Raw genomic sequence first — 7,500 nt, 5'->3', positions numbered from 1 at the left:
GTTTTTAACCCCTAATAGGCACGACGAACATCCCCGTCCTATTTACACGCTAACCATTGAGCTACTAGAGCCCATCGAAGAGTTCGGTCATTTATCATAGCTAGTAGGTCCTGAATGGACAATGTGTTCCACTGGTCTGCGGGCTCTACAAAGTCATGGGACTCATCAGTTTGCACATATGCATGATATGATCATGCATGCGTAGCTCAATGGTTAGCGTGTAAAAAGGACGGGGATGTTCGTCGTGCCTATGAGTACCAGCATGCATGGACTGCTTAGAAGCGGCTGCAATTTGCGCCTGTATATGCTTCCAGTCCGCTGGGGGTAAATTGATCATTGTAAAGCGCCTTTGAGACGTTTGTGATAAAGGCGCTATATAAATGCACCACTTTACTTTTCTTTACTTTACTTTTATGATGGAAAGTTGTATTGCGCCAGTAAGAAATATAAAAGACAAGTTGCTTGGCAACAAGCGAAAGAACAACCGAAAAATCAGAGTCCAAGGCAGGGTTTGAAACTTCGTCCTCATTTCTAAATTTATTCCTTTCTGATTGGAAAAATCGAAGCTTTTAGTTCGATTCCAAATAAAAGCATTTTTTGAACTTTATTTAATATAATTATAAACAAATATCGTTTATTCCACCCTTTGTAGTAAAATACAACTGAATTGTCAAGTGGTAAAATAAACAATTATTACGATATTAATATCATAATGATATACAAGATGTAAAGCTAATCTAAAAATCTAAAAGTAATCAAATCATTCGCTCTTTTTGTTCTTATATAAGGGCAGAAAGACTTTTCATGGCCAGATTTAAGATTATATGGTACATCAATAACTTCATTACTGGTGCGCAATCTCCAGGTGGAGAAAAAATTGCTACTAATATCAAACCGTCTTTTCTAAAGACTTTCAAGACCAGAAATGGCCAAAGCTTCATACTAACTATGATCTGGAAGACAATCTTTAACATAGTTGACAAATACTCTGGGATATGTTTTGTGTACTTCGTCCTTCCTTTTATTTCCTTGCACCTAGTGCGTGCCTACATTTTGGGCCACTTATCGCCCGAAATAAAGAGTTGAATTTATTTTGCTCCCCTTATGAATACATGATGCGCTTTATTTTCTCTTAATTCAGGCGCGTAGCGTGGTCATTTTTTCAAGTACGCACAAGTACATATGATCTAGAAACCTAAGTAAACTGAGATAAAAAAAATTGCGTTCTTTATTTCTTGTCGAACAAGAGGCTACAAGTAGCCTATACTCGGGCCTGCAAAAGTACAGTGAGTGGTGTATGATTAATTTAGCGCTAAAGAAAAGAACAGAGAGAAGTTTGTCCTTCTCACATCGGCCTTACATTGCGATTCTCATGATGTTCGACTGTGTATGTAGTGAATACCCGGACCCAGGTTATCTTCATTACAGGTGGTGACAATGACCACTGGACCATGGAAACGAGGTAAAAATAGTGTATTTATGCCAAAGTGGCTAAGCCTGACATTGTTTTTTACTGATCGATGGGTATTCTTGCTCAGTGTTTGAGAAAGGAAACGGTAATTGAACGGCTTAAGATGAAACGAAATGACTCGTCGAAACATCTTTTGCAGAAAAAAGTGAAAGAGAAACGAAGGTGAGATGTGAAAACACCTTTCCAAGATGACCAAACTTCCGTGCAGTGGTGCACGTAAAGGTCACTTTGTCACGTGCGCGACACGTGAAGATGTGCACTATATCTCGACACTTGAAAATACTTCCAGAAGTGCAAAAGTTCCTTGAGGCCATGCCAAATGAATCTATAGCACGAGAATCAAATATTTAAAATATACCATTTGTTGTAATTTGAATACTCGCAGTAATATGCACCCAATTGTCAAAATAAATATGTTATTTGCCAGCTGGGAGGTCCGTATAGGGAAAAACTGTGACCGGGGCCTTGAAATTGCTGCTTTTTTCAAGAACTATGTCACATTTTTTTGCTATACAGACCCTTTGCTGGTAAATAACTTTTTTTTTCCCTCTCCCCCATCCTCTCTGAAATCACTTGTTTTAATTGTTGACTCGCACCGCGCTTGATAGTGAATGCAGTATTAAAGCGACTTACAAACTGAACGTTTCAAGAGAAATTCCATTTCCAAACCTCTTGTCTAATGAAAAATAACCTCTGTATGTAAGCGGAGTCGGTGTGAAAAAAATGGAAATTTAAGGTCATCAAACAAGCTCACGCAATTAAGGCTAGGTTTCCGCCTGCCGTGAGCAGGCCGGATGACTCACGCATTGAGAAAAAAATAAAAGAATTATAATTCTCTGTGACCAAATTTTGGAAAGTACCTATCAAAGACATACAGTAAGCAAAATCTATTGTGCAACTTTCAAGTACATTACCAGTATGACTTGGGCTGTATTGAATCTGAAAAGTTGTGTTGAACGCTATGACTTCTGCAGGTAATTCTGTTAACATGAAATATGTTTGTCCCGACAAGCTTGATAAGGCAGTGTATAGTTCATTTCCTACATTTACAACTGATAATTACGGGGAAGTAATTAATTTCCTATCATAATTATAATTATATAATGGCACATAGTGACATAGTTGCACATTCACTACCAGCATTTGAGCCATACACTAAAACATCACCTTGACAGTTGTTTTACTAGGATCAATAGGATGTGAACCAGGATTTTTCTGGGTTATGTTCCTGCAAAGGTTGAACTTACCCGTACCAGCAAAATGCCATGCGGTGGACTAGACTTTTAACAAGAAACTATTTCAAGAAAAAAAAAGTAGTATTTCGTTTCCGGAATGGAATACTATAGTGTGGGTCACTTAGCCTGTCATTCTTATTTCGCTTCGTGTATTGAAACTCTAGAGAAATAAAGATAGAAATGTGAACTCAAACTCTCTGAACGGTGTTCCTTGGTATCAACATGCATAATTAGCTTTTAAACGCACAACGCAAGGAGCAATAGAACGAGACAACAGACGTATTGGCGTTTTTTTTAGGGTAACGCTGCATTGCGGCTGGTTAGCCTATGCGACTTCCAGATTGCGTGACGTAGAACAACCTCACTTATCCCCCCAGCACTACGAGCTGAGTGGTAAACAGCACGTGCTGGATCGGACAAGAGTATGGGTTAGCGAGCGATGTAACAAGGCAAACGAGTCAACAAGCTTGGTGGAAGTCAACGTACAGGAGAGGACCCAATTTTAAAGGGGCTAGGTCACGCTGTTTTAGGTAATTTTGTTTAAAATTGTTAGTTATGAGCTCTAAACGTCAAATTGGCAGAGCAAGAGTCTTTCATTTGCAAAAGCACGGCCACATAACAATTGAGAATGATTTTCCAGCTGTTTAAATGACATTTTGATATAAACTGATATCAATTTGAAAAAAGGTGGGCCAACGTTTTTCAAATTTACCCAAATGCAATCCACTTCAATCCTCCCCAGTTTTGTCCACCTTTGTCCCTTCTTAGCTTTCCTGTGTTTTGTTTGAGTTCTTCTATAGTTTTGAGCCGTTATTTTGTTATTTCAGTTAATCCTATGACCATTTGATCAATGCTGAAATTGCCTAAAATTGCGTGACCTAGCCCCTTTAATAAAGGCAAAGCGATATATCCAACCCATCCCCAAAGGGAGGGAGGGGAAAAACTTTAACAAATTGCAAACAGCCAGTTGGTTTACTATAGAAGATAAACTGCCAGGTGAACCTTGGACGGCTGACTGAGGCTTTCATAGGTAGATTCTGTCTATTAAAGTAGCCAGTTGCACAGGTTCTACTATGTAGCAGGTAGGCATTACACGTGCTCTTTAGCAATAATGAATGAGGCTTTAACAGATTTGGCCAATGCAGGTGTACGTTATGATCTGAGATCTGGGAACAAAGTCTTTATGTCCTCGTTTTACTTACAACAAAACCGTTGAGTTTATGACCTTGAACGGCCGACTACAAAGAACGCGAGTACGGCCACGTGTCATTAATCGTATTTTACTGATAGGGCAGTAAAATCTCATTTAAAGAGAAAAACATATACTCGTTTATGTGCACAATACATCGAAGAATAAAGTCTACAAATACCTATTTTACCTTCAAATACTTACCCCTGCATAACATTTCAAATTCCGTTTTCCGTGAATCGTCTCATGATTACGTGTTACATACGAACCATGGCAATTACCACAATGTAGCTTTACAATCACTGGTTCCTCGTTAATCCAATTTACTACTAAGACTTGTTTGCATTACTAATTAACACGAAAAGGGATAACTTGGGAATTTTTAACAATATATCGCTTTCATCTAACCCAAAATCATTCAGATATTCAAAACGTCCTATGCATAATCCATTTCTTTCGCCTTTGTGTTTGTCAGCATTATGATTTGGAATATTTTAGCTTTACGTGTTCACAAGTTTGTTTTTGTATCTCGTAGATGTTTAGATTTCCAATTACACACTCTGTTTCGATAGGCCACTCTAACTCGCGGTGTAAATAGTTCACCCTAAATTCAAAATAGATACGTTTCGTTTCCGAGAAAACAAAACATTCTTTTACAAATCATACCGGGTATTCCTGATTTCTGCATAAATTTAAGTTTCATTTTGCATTTACCTGTTCATCCACGCTTTTTGGAAAAGTGGTACATACACTGTACCACGTGCTTAGATTTAAACGCATACCTGAGGTAGATATTTTTGTTGTGTTTACGAGGAAGTGATCTCCCTTGCTAGTAATACGATGAAATGTGGATGACCTCGGTACGTTGTTACCCAAATACGTTCCTGCAAGTTTCCTCCTTTTTCTGCTGTTATAAAATAGACGTCTCAGCCTTTTCTCTGTAATTCTGCTTGGTTCTCGGGCACGTCTATGTCGATGCTCACGCAAATCAAAACAAAAGTAAAGAACTTTTGCTTATCGAGACCTGTATTTCTCCTTCGGAATGAAGTCTTTATTATCATTGAGAATCAAATAACTGTACAGCCTTTCCAACTACTTCAAAGTTATTTTCTAAAGAGCTGATCACATTTTCCACTGATGACATCAAATCTTGTGAAACTAGAACAGAACTATACACACAAGATGGCAGTGAACACGATCGCTAATATGGCTATTTGAGCAAAGGATATAAGCTAGACCATTACAAGAAACAAACTGTTTAACAATGAAAAAGAAAAAAACGTAATAGACAAAAAACTTATCTCCGTAGTCAATGGTACACTGAGCGGGAGGCTATTTGTTCGCGGTGAAAATGGTCCAAGCGTGAGGCCATTTGTTCGCTGTGCAAATGTTTTTACTTTGTCTTCAGAAGATTCCAATATAGCGTCCATTTGTTTGCGGAGTTATTTTCTTTGTCGCTGTCATCTTTAGAGTAGTTCTCAATAAGGTACCCGCTGCTTATTAAAGAATTAGTGTTTTGACTTGTATCACTTTAAATAGTTGAGTCCATTTCAGTAACATTCGAGTATATTCTTGTTTCATTCAGTTCGCGGAACGACCCGTTTCGAAGCTGACGCTTGACATCTTTTAGTGTGGGTCTACCGCGAAAAGCGTATGCCTTTCTTTGTATCTGCTTTGAGCGCCCCAAGAAGAAATCGATTAAGCCAACGCAATGCCGATCTTCAGTAATCCAAACAACGCATCACAGAGCTCTTCGTGATCTTGGATTACGTGGTTTGCTTTATATAACCAAAGTAAACAGCGCCACGTGGCTTCTATTGTGCATTACCCAATCAAAACACCGCCACGTGCTTTCTATGGTGCATTGCTTAATCAAACACGGCCACGTTTTTCTATTGTGCATTTTGCTGCACAGTAAAAAAAAAACTGAAATCTAACGTCTTTTATAACTCGAGCCCCTACGGGGCCCGAGTAAATAGTTGTGTGAATACAAGCAAAGAACAAAGCGTCTTGCCCTTATTTTGAGCAAACTTGGTGCAAACAAAACATCGTTTTGGTTGTGCTAGCGTGACTGGAATTGTCAAGAAGGTTCTCGGAACCTCGCGTCTTTGTCACGAACGTTCTTGGAACGTCGCTCCTTTGTAACCTGGCCTTTTTGTTGCACGCTGGCCAAACAACACTGCATTGTTAGTGCAAAAAGAAAGGTACAATGCAAAACTAAGTTAGGACATGGTATAGCTTTTGTTTTAGTTTTTAGAATTTAATCAAAGTGGTGCTTTCATCACGAAATCTTGGTTGCTTACAAGTAAAATGTTAAGGATAGAAACAATTGCTAAAAAATTCACAAATTTCTGGTCACTTTAAGTACGCACGTGCGTATATGCGTATAGGACGCTACGCGCCTGCTTATGAGCGTGTGTAATAGATCGAATGTGACTTAAGCCCGCCATTTGCATGCAGTTGAACAGCGCACATAAAGCTGCCTTAATTACGTGGAATGCCGAAGGCATCCACGTCTTAAAACCGGGCTGGAATCTTTTTTTTATTGGTAGTCACAAATGTGCATACCCCACGGATATTGAATTAATCTCCGATCGGGTGAGCTGATTTATATTCCCTACGGTATTTCCAAACTTCCCTGCCCCGAGGAGACTTCCCAAGCCATCGCGATTTTTCTCTGCTAGCGCGTTAGACCACTCGGCCACCGTGACACACTTCCGTGAGATTGGTGAAAGCAAACATTTATGATAGAATCTTTCCGCCCGCCATGATTGTTTCAGTATTAATTAAACTATTCGATAAAGTGGATAGATGCTTTTTCTTTGAGAAAGGCAAGCTTTAAAGGTAAGGAGAATTTTCTACGTTATTTCTAGATCTTGCTTCGTACTTGTGTGTTCAACTGTGAACATTATTATTTTGCATACAACGAATACTTCATTAGAAGCATTTTGCATAGAACGAATACGTACTCCAATATTTCTTGGGAACCAGTTTGTTCGCCGTCTTGACGTAGAAAGAAAATAAGAAAATAGCTTTGAACGGTCAAACAAGATAAAAAATGAAATCAAGTTTAAAAAAAACGAATTAGCTATCGCCGTCACGGGGACTTCGCAGCCGTCCCCCATCCAAGTACTAACCTCATTCGGAGGAGCTTAACTTCAGCTGACACTTGGACTAGCATCCACGATTGAGATCTTTATGTTAAATTCGCACATAGATCTTGTCGAACTTTATAACACTTGAAAGAAAAAAAAACGCACTAACAAAAACCAGGTGTTATGCCGTCATTTTGTCACAGATGTATCCTTTGTTTCGTGAGTTGTCAGTAAACACGCAAGGTATAACTTGATCACAGGCGGCCGCTAAAATCGATGTCACTTCCGATTTTGCGATTTTACTTGTATGACCAAAAGTACGATAGAAAAATTGAACTCTGATGGAACGTAACAAAAATCTCCCGAAATGTTTTTCGCTGATGGCAAATTGTTTTATTCTCGATCGACACTTCCTAGAAGTTCCTTCTGCTCTCCTTAAAAACTACATATTAATTTAATATTTATTTTCTTTTTCGTCAATATTTGTTTTGCAGAAAGCAGGCTAGCAAA

The 7,500-nt window shown here is 38.7% G+C and overlaps 1 protein-coding gene across 1 annotated transcript in view; it reads right to left on the bottom strand.

The window, feature by feature from the left end:
• The window catches only part of LOC137979799 (uncharacterized), a 25,992-nt gene that overhangs the window by 15,313 nt on the left and 3,179 nt on the right, over positions 1-7,500 (bottom strand). The gene's annotated exons all lie outside the window — the stretch shown is intronic.

Source organism: Montipora foliosa, chromosome 1 (genome assembly GCF_036669935.1).
Source record: "Montipora foliosa isolate CH-2021 chromosome 1, ASM3666993v2, whole genome shotgun sequence".
Taxonomy (NCBI): Eukaryota; Metazoa; Cnidaria; class Anthozoa; order Scleractinia; family Acroporidae; genus Montipora; species Montipora foliosa.
This window is presented reverse-complemented; position numbering and strand designations above follow the sequence as displayed.